Here is a 15870-nt window from a genome sequence, read left to right on the forward strand (position 1 = left end):
ACTTTCAAGAAAATTATAGAATGTTGTCCTGATATTGATGTTTGCTAAATGTTGGGTCTGTATTGGGCTATATTCAAGCTTGAAGCAACAGAGAGTGAATTCACCTCGGGTAGGCTTGGCTTCATGAAAGAGGCTATGCTCATTCTGAGCTTTGAAAGGCGGGTTGGGATTCAGAAGGCTGAGAAGGCGCAAAAAGGAACTCATTGTCTCTCTTCCAGCTATCCACTGTGACAGAGCAAGCCACCCCAGACACAGCTACTGGAACAATAGCACATCTCTGTTTTGATTATGAACCTGAAACTTGAAGAGGGTTGTGGAGGGTGAGGGGACCAGCTGACTGTCCTCAGGGACATCTCAGACAAGGTAGTAATCAACTGAAGGCCAGATTCTGTCGTGTCTGCCAGTCTAAGACATAATGGTCAGAGCCGTTGGCCAGAGTGCTACGCACAGCCTTTCCCTGCCACTTCAGGGCTCTTCCCAGCACGGAGGCTGTGCAAGGGCTAGGATCGCAGGAGAACCAGGCTGGAGCTCTTTATATTCTCTAACCTGCCTTGGAAGTCACCCTCCTGCCACTTTCGTCATAGTCCAAATCCAAAGGGAGAAGGTGACACTTTTAAAAGGAATGCGAGGAAGGTGCCGTGGGAGGAGCAGGTGGGATGGGAGAGAGTGGAGCCATTTTGGAGGAATGGCCTGCCACATAGACCTGCAAGAATTCGAGTGAGGTCGCAGAGGTGGCCCAGTTAACATGCTGAAGTGTAATCCAGGGTGGAACAGTGTGTTGCAAGGAGACCATGGAAAGGGAGGAGTCTCTGTAAACAGCACTTGTTGACCTAACTGCAGGGGGCAGAGTGCTTTGTGAGGATGTCGAAGCAGCACTATCAGCTAGGAATTTCTTTTTTTTTTTTCTTTCCATTTTTTATTAGGTATTTAGCTCATTTACATTTCCAATGCTATACCAAAAGTCCCCCATACCCACCCACCCCCACTCCCCTACCCGCCCACTCCCCCTTTTTGGCCCTGGCGTTCCCCTGTTCTGGGGCATATAAAGTTTGTGTGTCCAATGGGCCTCTCTTTCCAGTGATGGCCGACTAGGCCATCCTTTGATACATATGCAGCTAGAGTCAAGAGCTCCGGGGTACTGGTTAGTTCATAATGTTGATCCACCTATAGGGTTGCAGATCCCTTTAGCTCCTTGGGTACTTTCTCTAGCTCCTCCATTGGGAGCCCTATGATCCATCCATTAGCTGACTGTGGGCATCCACTTCTGTGTTTGCTAGGCCCCGGCATAGTCTCACAAGAGACAGCTACAGCTGGGTCCTTTCAATAAAATCTTGCTAGTGTATGCAATGGTGTCAGCGTTTGGATGCTGATTATGGGGTGGATCCCTGGATAAGGCAGTCTCTACATGGTCCATCCTTTCATCTCAGCTCCAAACTTTGTCTCTGTAACTCCTTCCAAGGGTGTTTTGTTCCCACTTCTAAGGAGGGGTATAGTGTCCACACTTCAGTCTTCATTTTTCTTGAGTTTCATGTGTTTAGGAAATTGTATCTTATGTCTTGGGTATCCTAGGTTTTGGGCTAATATCCACTTATCAGTGAGTACATATTGTGTGAGTTCCTTTGTGAATGTGTTATCTCACTCAGGATGATGCCCTCCAGGTCCATTCATTTGGCTAGGAATTTCATAAATTCATTCTTTTTAATAGCTGAGTAGTACTCCATTGTGTAGATGTACCACATTTTCTGTATCCATTCCTCTGTTGAGGGGCATCTGGGTTCTTTCCAGCTTCTGGCTATTATAAATAAGGCTGCTATGAGCTAGGAATTTCATACAGCAGCCTAGATACAGAGAAGAAGGAAAGAGACAAAAGAAGAAACAGGAGAAAAGACATTGCTAGGGGACATATGATGCTGAGAGCATTGGGTGAGAGGCACAGGGGACAGTGAGACAGTATTGAAGACATGTTTCAAGCCAAATGGAAGTATTGTCCTTATTCATAAAAGGCCAGGTAGAAGTTTCCCAACAGAATCTGCCAGGGACGGTCATAGCATGCATGCTTGGATAATTAGTGTCTCCTGAGACTCCACAGTGACTTCTGTGCACATTAGAGGCATACTCCATGAAAGTGCATTTACAAAATTAGGACATTTTCCTGGGTGTAATTGATTATGTGGTTGCCTTGTTTATCCTCAGTACATTTCTCGGTACCTTACCACAGGTGTGATAACTATCATATCTTATGACATCCCCCACAATCCTGAGAGATAGGTTTAAAATATAATTAACACACACACACACACACACACACACACACACACACACACACACACACACACACACTACAATCTCCTAAAGGCAGAATGACCTCAACCTGGAAGTCTCATCTCAGTGACCTAAGCTGGACCCATGAGCCCTCAGGGCAGGGCCCAATGCTATTCTTTGAGATCTCATGGCCTTCAAGTCCCCATTGGGAGGATGGGCCCTGGTTGTGAACCCAGGGGATACAGACACACAGGCCCTTTCTGGAAAGGCCACCTCAGCTCTTTCGTGTGGGGATGGATGCGTTACCCTGTGCTCTTTCATCTCCTTCCTTCTCACTCAGCTGTGTGCTCTCCAGCACAAGACTCAGTGGCCTTCACCGCTCTGTTGCCCTGGACTGTCTCTAGTAGTCAGAAAATTATCCAGCAGGAAACGGTACAACTGTATAAAACAATTTAAACTGCCAAACCAAAATCCAAACAAACAAAAGAAAGCCACAGTGAGAAAACTCGGCCACCATGTGTCCCTGTGACTTCTTCCTGGCAGGAAAGTGTTCCCTCGGAGGGATGGCGCAGGCCTTTGGCAGACAGTGCTTGCTCCTTACGTTTGCTTTCATAGATGGGGCCTGAGGGCTTTGGTATTTATCTTAATTCCTATCAGAAGCATGCATATTTTAAACCTTCCAAAGAGGGAGGTATACATTGAATGTGATATTTGGAGTAGAAAACAGTTGATTGCTAATAATCTTTATGTTCAGTGTGTAATACCAAACACACATGGAGGCTAAGCATGTTCAGACCCTGGTACTAGCTTTTAATACACTGGCATCTTTGAGAATTTGTTAAATACTAATATAGCTTTTTTCTTTTTCTCCTCTCTCCCGCTTCTCCCCTTATTATTGTTGGAGAAGCCCTAGTTGCTTGCCTATCTGTCTATCTGTCTACCTATCTATCATCTATCTATCAATTATCAACTTATCTATTTGCTTACTTTTTCAGTCATTTATGTATGTATTTATTTGAGATAAAGTCTTATAAAACTTTGACATGCTGTGTAGCCAAAAGCTCCTTTGAGCTTCTGGTCCCTCTGCCTCTGCCTTCCTCCCAGTGTTGCAATCCCAGGCATGCCCCATGACAGCCGGTGTAAGCAGTGCTGAGGGTTAAACCCGGGGCTTCATTGTGCCAGAGGCAAGGACTCTCTCAGCAGAGCCATATATTCAGACCTATCACTTCTCATGTTATTGGGAAGAAAGAAAGAACACTGTCTGATGGAAATACAAATCCCAATGATTTAGGCACAAAGCATTCTGGGAGTCATCACTGACAACAGTGTTAAAATGCTTGCACAATGGGGATCCCCGTGGTGACTCCCAGCCAGGCTAGAGCTGCTCTGAGTCATACACTAATAGAAAGGCACAGAGCTTTTTGGATCTTTACAATGTCTAGTTGAGCAGAGTGTGTTTTGCAATAAGCCATGGCTAAATACACCACAGGGCAAGTCATCCTCTCTTACACATGGAAGGAACCACGGTTGGGACACTTCATAAGATGGCTGACAGCTTAGAGCATGGCCCCGCACGCACGTGCTGTTTTGAACAGTGCCAGCCGGTTTCAAGTGGGCAGGATTAAAATGCAAAGTAAGGCCAGGTTAGTTCTTCTTCTTTTTAATTAGTGTGTGATGTTTGCCAACCAGCAGGAAGGAGATAGAACGTGGCATGCAAATTGCTTAGAGCTGTTTGGACTAAGACATCCTGACATGACATAGACGGAACATTGGAACAGCGGCTGGCTCCTCAGTGGTACTGGGATGAATCTGGCAGCCAGGGAGGGAATATGATGAAATGCATTTGAAACACTGTCTACTTACAAGTAAACTGGAGGACCGGTAAGATATTTATGAGACCACGGTTTTAATAAATACGTGTAACCATGCAGCACTGACGCCATTTGCCGCGTTGCTGCCACGTCACCAACATGCCACTTTACAACTTTTCATCATCCCCAGGGAAGCTACAGACCCCTTAAGCTCCAGGCCCAGGGCTTCCTCCTACAGCACTTAGGGATTGCTCTTAGGATGGCAGGAGCTTGGAGGGAGAGATGGAGGCCATGGGTTCCAGCAGCTAAGGAATCCTTGCAAACCTGGACAACAACATAGTAATATCCCTTTTATAACAGTTTCTCTCTCTCTCTCTCTCTCTCTCTCTCTCTCTCTCTCTCTCTCTCTGCCTCCTCCCTCTTCTCTGTCCCATGCTGAAGATCAAACCCAGGGCCTCACACATGCTAACGTTGATTCTATCCCCCACTACAGCCTCAACCCCTTCGAAGACTTTTAAAGCCAACCTTTGAATGGCACAATTAGAAAACCTCAAAGTCCCCTCACCACTTCCCCCATTTCAAGTACAGCCCCTCGCTGAGTGTCAGCCTCACAGCAGCTGTGCGCTTCCTTCCCGTTGGGTCCTGGTGGTCTCTGAACAGTGACTTCTGTTCCTCCTCTGGCCCCAGGTGACCGCTGACTCAGATCTTTCCTTTCTTCTGAACATTGCATGAAGATAAACACGTACAAGTTATGTTTTCTGCATTTGCTGCCTTTTGCATCCATTCAAGTTACGGCTTGTCTGAGCACTGGCTCTTTATTTTCTTCTTCTTTTTTTATTTTTATTATCCTTTGATATCACCGAGCAGTGTTCCATTCACTGGCTGTACCCCATGTTATCTCTCCATTCATTTAAAAGTTTTTTTTTTTTGTGCTTTTGTTGTTGTTTTAAATTTCTTCATCTGTGAATTCTAGAGGGATGGATTGTTGGAGGATCTATGATCCTTGCCTTCTAAGACCCTATCTAAAAGGTCTTAGATTTTCAGGAGCAAATTGAAATTTGTATTTAGTAAACACTTGTTGAGCCTGCACAGCCCGGGGCAGAGCTGGCAGCGCTAGCAGAGATGGGCCTATACTCTTAAAATTTTTACTCTTACATGGGAGGAAAAATCCCTCTTCATGAATATGTAATTCTTTTGTTGGATCAAAGAAGCAGACACATGGGACATACATGGGACTTGTGTTTGACCATAAACAGCTGTATGTGTCCCCTCCCTTGCCCATGCCACTCCAGGTAGGCTCTGTGCTCCTCCCAAGTGCTCCCATTTGATCCCAGAGTTGCTCTCTTGTTTTGCCTAGTTTTGCTTTCTTGGGAATATGAGCGATGGGGGTGGTGATGGTGATGATGATGGTGATGGTGGTGATGATGGTGATGGTGGTGATGGTGGTGATGGTGCAGCAGAATGGTGTCTCTCTGCCGAGCCTGTCATGAGGTATGAAAAGCCTATGGCAACTTGATGAGAGAATGCCTGGACGCATCTCAGTCTGGGAACAATCAAGAGCAAAGGGAAGTGGAGACGCGCTGTGCCCTCCCTGTCTCAAGTGCCCAGAAGAGCTCATTCTTGCCCTCCTCAGAGTTGTCATTGTGTGGCTTCTCCACAGTGAGACAGGACTAAAGGAGAGTCAGTGGCTTCAGGTCCTCTCTCCTCCTCAGTACACAGCCTCCACACAGCTCCTCAGTGCTGTCATTAGCATCTTAATTGTGTTCCTAGGGTTACTCTGAGGCCAGACTATTTAGGGAAAGAGCTTGAAAACGAGCTCCTGTGGGTAGGTGACTAGGCCCAGATGCCAGGAGTGGTGACAGAATGGCTTCTCTAGCCTGGGCACAGGCCCCTCCCTGTTCAGTTTTGCCACCACCCTGCTTCATGCCATCAACTCCTCCTAGACTCCTGCCCTGGGCCATCTTGCCTGACCAGAAAGCCAAGTGTGGAGGGGAGAGCACACACATCCTGTGTATCCTGGGCTGAAGGTGGAGTAGAAAGACCCAGGAGGTTGAACCAGACAAGGTGCTTCATGCGGAGAAGAAAGCAGGCGGCTCTTGGGGGCTTTCTTGGTTGCTTGGCTGCTGGCTGGGGTCAGGTGAGAATCTTCTTACACCACTGGGACCAAATCCTAAGAAGAGAGCAGATGTGAACACATCTGGTCGTAGATATCACTTGAAGCTTTAAAAGCAAACTATCACTATGCTTAAGGCTATATTATTCTCTATAGAAATATAGATGTATAATCTTCTTTAGTAGCTTCGTGTGTTAGCTCTGTCCATTTTGGATGACCAGGGAGATTCATCATGGGTTTATTTTCATGGCTGTTGACTGGTTGGGTCTATCATATGACTTGATGGTGTAGATGATAGCCATCATACTACTATGATGAGTCTACTGTGGGTTCATGGTCCCCACCCTTAATGAAGAACTATCACTGGGGTGGGCTGTGACCTTTGAGATGCCCTTCCTTCCTTCCTTCCTTCCTTCCTTCCTTCCTTCCTTCCTTCCTTCCTTCCTTCCTTCCTCCCTTCCTTTCCTTCCTTCTTTCCTTCCTTCCTTCTTTCCTTCCTTCCTTCTTTCCTCTCTCTCTTTTTTTTTCCTTTTTTCTTCTTCAAGACAGGGTCTCCCCATATAGCTCTGGCTGTCCTGGAACTCATTATGTAGACCAGGCTGAGATGCCCTTCTTAATGATAGACAAATACTTCTAACCGTTCATTGGAAAGACATTATCCTGTGTTTGAGTTGATTCTATGATTGAAGAGTCTCTTTACTGTTCAAAATGAGCTTACACCTGAGGCAGCTCAGATACAGTCAATCAGTTGGAAGCCATGCATGGCGCTGCTGTCTGAGCTGGCGTCGTTGTAGAAAGCTAAGAACCAGTCCTATTTGTGTGAATCAAAAGTCACGACACTTCCCCTTTAACATGCATGCCACTTTTTATCCACATGAGCTTCCTTCTGTTGAGTTGGTGGTTTCATTTTTAGTGAAGAAATCAAGTTTAATTAAAACTTACTTGCCATTTAAGATGATAATTTGTTTGATTTAGCATTCTTAATTACCTTGGGTAAATTGCCCACATAATTCATTTGTTTTTAAAGTATTACTACGCCATTTGCATATTTTGAACGACACCACTTTGATGAAACGCTGGGGTGGAGTCAGGGCAGATGGTAAGGGGTCCGCCCTGGTCTGTTTGTTCAGCTGGAAGATCTTCATCATTCCGCTTACTGAGTTCTTGTAGATCAAAGTTAAAATCATTAGTTATGATGTGTCTGGGGGAAAGGGTGGCCACGTAGTCCCTGTGAGCAGCATTTGGGTCCGGCCAGAATGGATCCCCTAGAAACTCTGAAGATTTTATAGTCACAAGGTCTCTTCAGTGCTCAAGATGTCAGCCTACACACTCGAGGCTGTGTGGCTGTTCACGTCTAACGCATCAGGGGAACGTACAAATAGCTGGAAAACTTGCCTGAATTAGTGAAAAAAAAAGTGATTTTGACAGATGGTAGCCATTTTATTATTCTGAGTGTAGGGTGCCCATTAGCCAGTCCCAACAAACAACCATCTATGAGGGAGGACTTTAGGCACTCTTATGCAGAAGCGGATAAGACTGACTCTATATTTTATATCTACTATTTTAGGCTTTATTTATGAATTCTAGCTCATGTCCTGAGGGATGCTAGTTTGAGTATTCTCCAGGCACGCCCCTTTCCTTAGCAGAGGGGAGTGAGAGGTGTACTCAGGCTCTAGAAAACTGCTGGTTGGCACGGCATAGGCTCTGATTTACTGATGTCTAAGCAATTCAGCATCTTATCATTGGTTTCCCTTAAACTCTAGAAGCTGGTTCATAGCTTCTGACTATGAATAGTGATGATGAGGATGATGAGGATGAAGGTGATGAGGATGACAGAAATCATCACACCAGGTTAGACAGCTCCAGCATTTCTTCTGCCTGCAGTGAAACTGGGGAAAACACCCCAAGAAGCCCACATTAGTATTAGTTACACTCCCGAGTTGGCTCTGTGTCATGTGTCAGAAAGATGGGTCTCATACGCTCTGTCTTTTAGTCTAAGGGACCAATCATGGAAAAGTGTACATGCATTTTCCAGAACAGAGTAATGAGGTGAAGGAATGGCAGGGTTGCTTTTTGAGGACAACCTCTGGACCTATGCTTATGGCAGGAAACTGCTCCCCCCCCCCCAGCTCCTTGTTAAGTCTGCCACCTAAAGCAGCCTGTGTTCAAGAAGGTACTCTTCTTGATGAGAGTGCCTTCTTCTGTGCAGGGCGTGTCCTCTGGTCCCTTGTCAGTCCTCTCCTAAGGTTCAGAAGACCTGATTGGCTCACAGATGTAACTCTGGGCAAGTTGCTTGGTTCTCTGAATTTCCGTTTTGTTGCCTGCAAAGTGGTTGGCAGATGGATTCCATGTATTGAAAGTCTTTCTAACTACAGCTTTGTGGTCTAGATGGCATAGATCTATACGGCTTGTGGTCTGTATAGTTTTACAGGGTCTCTAAACATCCGTGGGGGTGGGAAGACCAGTTACTGGAGTCATATGCCGTCAGAAGGCATAGATTCTGGCTAACCAGACAGTCTTACTGGGAGTCAACCCTCAACTCCCCAGTGCTCTTAGTTCTGTGAGTCAGTAGAACATCAGTAGAATGAGCTTGTGACCTGCCCTGCCCTGTGTACTCACCCCATTGCTGTACTTGGTTCAAGGGAAGCTGGGAAGGATTTTAGCACTAAAAGCACCAGGGTTGTGATCTTGATGTTTAAAGCAAAACATAGAGGAGAGAACAAGAATCCTTTAATCTTAGTGGGCTCAAAGGAGAAAAAGACTAAACACGGTGGCTTTTAAATGTTGGTAGCATTTTACATTACCAAGAGGCTTCTCAATTTTATTTTTAGTTCTAAAGTAAAAGCATTCATAAATATTGAAAGTTCAAACAATATGCCGAAGCTACATTATAAAAATGTTCTCCCCACTCCCACCACTCCCAGCTGTCCACCACTGATGCTTGTATTTGTACATTCCCAGAAAGGTCTCTATGTAGATGTCAATACAGGTTTTCCAAAAGGGCATTAAGATGGAATACTACTGCTTGTGTTCTCCTTAACTTCCTTCATGGCTGTTCTGCACTATTCTGTGTAAACCACAGGAAGGTATATGCTCGATAGAACAACCCCAGGAAGCTTGTGTGGCCATATAGACAGGATGCATAAAAGCAGTAGAGCTGTTACAGCCTCACTTTGGAACACATGTCACTTTTCTGACTTTGGGACGTCTCTGAGCACTAATGGGTCTGTAAACATCACAGTGTTAACTTTGTCATAGCTGGGCCCCAGAGCAAAGATAACCTCATGTTTTAAGATAGCCTTTGCTAAGTGCTTTGGTAAATGAATGTATATTGTCAGTAGGCTAATACGTATATTTCTCATACTGCGTACTTATATGTATTTTTAGCATAATGATCACTGTGCGTCCGGCATAGTCTGGAGGCATGATTCAGTTCAAAGTCATATAACCCATTATAACAGATATAGAAAATAAATATTGTCCCATGAGATAACATGACTTGTCCATTTGAACAGTCAATAGCATCTGCATATAATGGGACTCTCACTTCTCTGACTTCATGCCTTTTATTTAATTTTTCCTGCATTATTACACTGGTTAAGGTAACTACATTAGGGGCCCACATTCTTTTCCTGTCATCGATTTTAGAGGAACTTTAGCACTTCACCATTAAATATGATTTCAAGTATAGACTAAGGATATCTTCTATGTCTTATTTGCTGAGAGATTTTTTTTTCATGAAGTCACTAAGATTACAAAATACTTTTATTTTGCAATTTTATTTTTTATTATTTATCACATTTTATTATTATTGATGACGTGTTGTAGTCTTACATTTTTAAAGTAAACTTAATATTTGTGCAAAATACTGATTTTCCTTGTTATACATAGCCACCTTAGACTTGCTAATATTTGTTAAGGAGAGTTAGGCCTGTGTTAATTGACACTGATCTCCAAGTCTCTTTTCATAAAGTATTTTTTTCAAATTTTGGTGTTGGGTTTACCATAGCCTCAACATAGGTCAAGGGAATTCCATCTTGCTACTTTTTCTGATAAAGTCGTATAAGATTTAAGTGTTATTATTGCCTTTCAATGTTTGGCTGAACTCACTATGAAGCCTTTTGTCCTAGAGTTTTCCTTATGGGAAGGATTTTGAGAACATATTCAGTTTATAAATAGAGATGGAACTGTGTAAGGTTTTCAATTGCTTCATATGTCAGTTTCAGGAAATTGTACTCTTTCAAGTAATTTGCTTATTTTATAGTAAGTCTTAGATTTTATTGACGTAAAATTGCTTGTTTACTTATTACTTCAATGTAGTAGGATTTCTAAAGAGATCCCTCATTTTTTATACTGGCAATTTATGCTTCTTTCATTTTAGATTTTTCTTGATGAGTGTGGTTAGAAATTTATTGATTTCTTTCAAAGGACCAATTTGGGGTTTCATTAATTTTTTTCTATTGTTTTTCCGTTTCATTGATTTCTGCTCTTAAGAAAAAATTCCTTCCTTCAACTTACACTGGATTTATAAACAGTTGCCCTGTTTTTGTTCATAAAGATGGGAAATGGAGTTCTGGCCTGTAGACCTTTCTTCTCTTATACCGGAAGGACTTCAAGCTACTCACTTCCCTGAGCTGGGCTTTACTTGTGTCCCCACACTGCACCTCTGTGTGTTCTCCTTGTCATTCAGAGCATCCCATATTTCCTCTGTGGTCCCTTTCATTGGCTATAAGTTCTTCTTTTCTTTATGAGTTCCTTAGATATGTGTTATTTCCAAATATTTTGAGTTTTCTGAGTATCTTGTTGCTATTGATTTAAATAAATTATTACCCAAACATATTTTGTAATATTTCAGCCTTTAAATGTTCACAGAGACTTTCTGTAGCATGTCTTGCGGCTGTCCTGGTTGTTGTACCATGCACACTTGAGAAGAAAGTGCCCTGCAGGTATCAGGTGCAGTTTTCTGAGGATGTTAGTCAGGTCAGTGCCCTTGATAGTGGTGTTTAGGTAGTGGTTTTATGCGCTTACTGATTTTTTTTTCTTGTGGTTCTGGGTATGAACCCTAGCACGAGTCCCAGTGATGTTCTTTGCCATGTTCTGTCAGTTATTGAGAAAAGAATATTAAAATCACCAACCAGTGTTGTGAATCTGCCTATTTAATAATAAATTCTGTAGCAGTTTGCTTTGTAGCATTCTATTTTAGGCACATATGGACTTTATTTTTAGTTCTTGCAGATGAATAGCTTCTATTGTTTCTATCAAATACTCTCTTTATGTCTGATTATGTTCTGCCTTGCAGTGCAATGCATATGATGTCAATATAGCCATAGCAACCTTCTTGTGAGGATAGGAGCACACACACGTGTTTGTATGTGTGTGTATGTGTGTGCGCGCATGTCTTCATGTGGGTGTGTATGTGCCACAACACACATATGGAGGTCAGAGGACAGCTTCCATTTTGTGGAGAGAGGGTCTCCATGTTGCTTTTCCAATGCAAATGCCAGGCTAGGTGGCCTGCCAGCTTCTAGGGAGTGTCCTGTCTCCCACTTTCTTTCAGGAACACTGAGGTTACAGACATTTGCTCAGTGCCTCTGGCTTTCATGTGGGTTCTGGGGATTTGAACTCAGGGCCTCACATTCATATGATGAGTCCCATTATCCACCAGCCCATCTTCCCAGCCCACAGCAGCTTGCTTGCTTTCTCTTTTTCTCTCTCTCTCTTTCTTTTTCTCTTTCTTTCTCTTTCTTCTTTCTTTCTTTCTTTTTTAAAAATTTATTTATTTATTATATGTAAGTACACTGTAGCTGTCTTCAGACAGCACCAGAAGAGGGCATCAGATTTCATTACAGATGGTTGTGAGCCATCATGTGGTTGCTGGGATTTGAACTCAGGACCTTCTGAAGACCAGTCAGTGCTCTTAACCACTGAGCCATCTCTCAGCATCTTTCTTATGATTTCTCTTTCATGGTATGTAGTTTTCAAGCCTTAATTACTAAACTTGAAGTTTTGTATTTAGCAAGTATGGAGATCATAGATTCTGTCTCCTTCCCATTTTTGAAAAGTTCTGTTTTTTTATTTATTTGGTGTTTGTGTGTGTTACATTATATGTGTGCGGAGCTACCCACCCTGTTTGTTTGTTTGTTTGTTTGTTTGTTTGTTTTTTGTTTTTTCTTTCGAGACATGATTTCTCTGTGTAGCCCTTGCTGTCTTGGAACTCATTTTGTATACTAGGCTGGCCTTGAACTCAGAAATCCGCCTGCCTCTGCCTCCCAAATGCCGGGATTAAAGGCGTGTACCACCACCGCACGGCTTTTTTTTTTGTTTTGTTTTTTTGTTTTTTAAATAAGGTCTCTCACTGTTCTTGGGTTTGATTGGGTTTGACTAGCTTGGTTGGCCAGCAGGTCCTAGGGATCTGCCCACCTCTGCCTTCCGATCACTGGAGTTAAAAGTACCACTCTCCATTTAAAAATTATTTTTATTTATTCTTTGAGAGTTTTATGAGATATATTTTGATCATATTTATTCTATTCCACAATCTCCTCCTAGGTCCTCCGCACCCTCCCTATCTATCCAACTGCATGGATCCCATACCCTCTTTCTTTCTCACAAAGCAAAACAAACCAACAGAGAACCCTTTGTGTTTGCAGACTGCTCCTGGGTGTGGGACCTGCCCTTGAGATTGGTATCACTCCAAATATCACTCTACTGAAGAAAACTGACTTTGCCTTAGCCGGCATCAATCCAATTCTAACGGTTCCTTGGTTAGGAATGGGGCTTCATGCCCATCTTCCCTGTTTTAAACTAGGATTTTGTCTGCCTTGAGCCTGTGCAGGCCTTGTGTACGCTGTCATAATCTCTGAGTTCACACGTGCATCTCCCTTGTTGTGTCCAGGAACCGCTGTTTCTTTAAACCATCCCCCACCCCTGGCTCTTGGAATTCGTCCTCCCTATCTTCCATGTATAGTTCCCTGAGCCCAGAGGGAAGACGTTCCCATTTGGTTTTATCCCCTCCCCCAGCCTCTCCCCCAGCCCCCTCTCCCAACCCCTCCCTCAGCCCCTCCCCTCTGCCCCATGCACTTTTCATTTCTTTGTTTTCCCTTTGTGTCTTATTTTGGGTTAATTTATGTTTTTTGCTATTTTGTTGTTGTTTTAGAATTTTACATTGGTTAGGCTCCCCAGGAAGTAGTTGGGAGGGGGTGTAGGGTGGTGTGTACATGAGAGATTCACTTGGCACCACAGAAGATAATGAGGGCTGGGACAGAAGCCTGCCACAGTGCAAGGAGGGCAGAGAGGAGGAAAATGACCATAGGAGGAGGCCTCAGACAGTACAGCTGGGCTGAGAACCGCTCTGAAGCCCTGGTGGAGGGCATAGGTGTAGAGGTGGCCACTGGGCAAGCTTGCTTGTTCCTGTCAGCTCAGCCACTGGCCAGCTTTGAAGGACAGAGAACATCCATCCACTTACAATTAGGCTCTAAAGGCACCACAGCCGGAAGCCTGTTAGCTAACTGCGTTCCTTACAGCTGATTGGCAGTTGTCTTACAGATGGGAAGGGCACCACCAAGAATTCCACAAGTTCTATTTAGGTTTTTAAAATTTATTTTGTGAGTCTGAATGTTTTGCCTGCATGCATGTCTACATACCTGGTACCCGTGGAGGCCAGAAGAGGGCATCAGATCCCTAAGAACTGGAGACACAGATGATTGTGAGCCACCATGGAGTGCTGGAAACCAAATGCAGGTCCTCTGGAAGAGCGGCCAGTGCCCTTTCCCACTGAGCCACCCTCCAGCTGCGTCTATAACAGCTGCTTTATATGCCACAGCTGCTCAGCTTAATATCTGCATTATATCAGGCTATCTGCTGGCTAGGGGTTACCTTTTCCAGTTGAAGCTGCCTATATTTTCCTGTTGGCCTAACGATTTTATACTATAGCATGGATATTGTGAATGAGAGCTCACAGAGATCTGGGATTTCATCACAAACTTTAAATGATACTAGTTTTCTATTTTTTTTTAATGGGCAGGAACTAAAATTCTAATTTTGCTTTTCCTCTGACAGAGAGTTAGCATGAAAAGTGCCTTTGCCTTAGCTAAGCTGCCTGGAGCCCGCTCTGTGCATGCGTGGTGCTGTGTTCAGTCAGAATTTGTTCAGACCTTCGGTTTTTTCCCCCCCGCGTGTCTGTTTGTCTTCTCTGTGGGATTTCCTCTCTCACTTTCTAACTACTGTCATGTTCTTGATAACTTGGCAATAAGCCTGCGGGTTCTCTCTGAGCACGTCGCTGAGCCACTAACTGGGGCAGCTCTCTGCGCAAGGGCTGAAGGAATGGGTCAACCTGTCGCCATTTAGTGTCTGCCTCTGTCCTGGGTTGCTGTCCTGAGCGTTCAGTCATCTGGCTGTTGTCATTCTATCTAGAGTCTATCGCTTGTCCCCACAAGGATGGCTGCTCTCGTAGGAGATATATTCAAGACCAGAAGAGCTATACTATAACCCTTTGTAGCAAATTTACAATGTATCATTTATATGCATGCCTGTGAGTGCACACATACACACATGTGCACATGCATACTGTTCTCTGGTTCCAGAGTCTTAGAGAGGCTCTCAGGGTTTTGACACTTCAGGATAAGGGGAAGAAGTATGGGAGATGTCCTAGGCCTTGTGGGACCTTCTGGTGACAGTCCTTTCTACACTGTGCATGCCAAGGTCTCATTACTTAGTATTATTTATTACTTTAGATGTCTTCAAACATTTTTACAACAGTTATACAGAAGTTTATCTAAAGTTGCAGTTAAGCGTCGTGCTGCTTTGCAAGGGAGGCCTTTGGTTTTGTGAAATTCCAATTTTATGGTCTTGTGATGTTGGGCTTCTAAATGTGTCTTGGAACTGATAAAGTTTGCCTATCTATCTATCTATCTATCTATCTATCTATCTATCTATCTATCTATCCACCTATGATTTATTTCTTTTCCTTTATGTTTATGAGTGGTATGTATGTATGTATGTATGTATGTATGTATGTATGTATGTCGTATGTGTATCACATGTATGTATAGTTTTCACAGAGCTCAGAAGAGGTTAGATTGTCAGATTCCCTGGAACTGGAATTGTGAATGAATGCGAACCCAGGTCCTCTGAAAGAACAAGTGTCCTTAACCTCTGAGCCATCTTTCCAGCTCCACCATGTAGTTTAATGATTTCAATAAAGATAGCTTTTGGAAGAAAGAAATTTTGACAGAATGGGGTATGTGTGAGTTATTGACTAAACTCCACACAGTGGCTCTGGGATAAATGCCTGTTAGTAGGCATAAGTCATAGATCTTCAAAGCAGTCTTAAGACCAGCTTGGGCAATACTTGTTTCCGCTCTTATCTGTGACTCCCCCTTTCTCCTCTGCCCAAAGTTCATCAAAAGATTAATTTCCCCCTAGGACACACCCCCACATGTTTTATCTTTACTTTGCCTTTTCAGAGTCAGGCTTCCTCCCTAGATTTCAGCATAGCTGACTTGGGTAGTGGAGAAAACCCTCTGCTGTTCTCTCTGTATCCCAGGCTAGTGCTGGGTTACTCCACACACAGGGGTAAAAAGCAGGTATCGATCAGGAGCTCAGTACTTGATGGACTGATGGCTCCAAATCACAGCCAGGCAGCTCTGAGAAGATGGGCTTATCTTCTCAGAGAAAGAAGATGGAGTA

At 43.7% G+C, this 15870-nt stretch overlaps 1 protein-coding gene across 5 annotated transcripts in view; it reads left to right on the top strand.

Annotated features, from left to right (window-relative positions):
- The window catches only part of Rapgef4 (Rap guanine nucleotide exchange factor (GEF) 4), a 276260-nt gene that overhangs the window by 93362 nt on the left and 167028 nt on the right, over window positions 1-15870 (top strand). The gene's annotated exons all lie outside the window — the stretch shown is intronic.

Source organism: Mus musculus, chromosome 2, assembly GCF_000001635.26.
Source record: "Mus musculus strain C57BL/6J chromosome 2, GRCm38.p6 C57BL/6J".
NCBI lineage: Eukaryota > Metazoa > Chordata > Mammalia > Rodentia > Muridae > Mus > Mus musculus.